This window comes from Panthera onca, unplaced genomic scaffold (assembly GCF_046562875.1).
Source record: "Panthera onca isolate mPanOnc1 unplaced genomic scaffold, mPanOnc1 haplotype 2 h2.h2tg000196l_path, whole genome shotgun sequence".
Classification (NCBI taxonomy): Eukaryota; Metazoa; Chordata; class Mammalia; order Carnivora; family Felidae; genus Panthera; species Panthera onca.
In genome coordinates, this window is record NW_027675836.1 from 27,501 (window position 1) to 27,850 (window position 350).

Below are 350 nucleotides of genomic sequence, written 5' to 3' on the forward strand. Positions count from 1 at the left end.
CGCGGGATTCGAGGCCGACCGGCACGCCGGGAACCCGCGGACCGGGCGACCCGAGACGAGGCGCGTGGCGCCCGGCGCTCGAGGTAGACCAGCACGCCGGGAGCCGGGGACACGCGGGCCTGAGACCGACCAGCACACCGCGGACCTGGAGACCGGGGGACCGGGGGACCGGGAACCTGGGACTCGAGGTCGACCAGCACGCCGGGGACCGGGGGACCGGGGGACCGGGAACCTGGGACTCGAGGTCGACCAGCACACCGCGGACCGGGGGACCGGGGGACAGGGGGACCTGGGACTCGGGGCCGACCAGCACGCCGGGGACCGGGGAACCGGGAACCTGGGACTCGAGG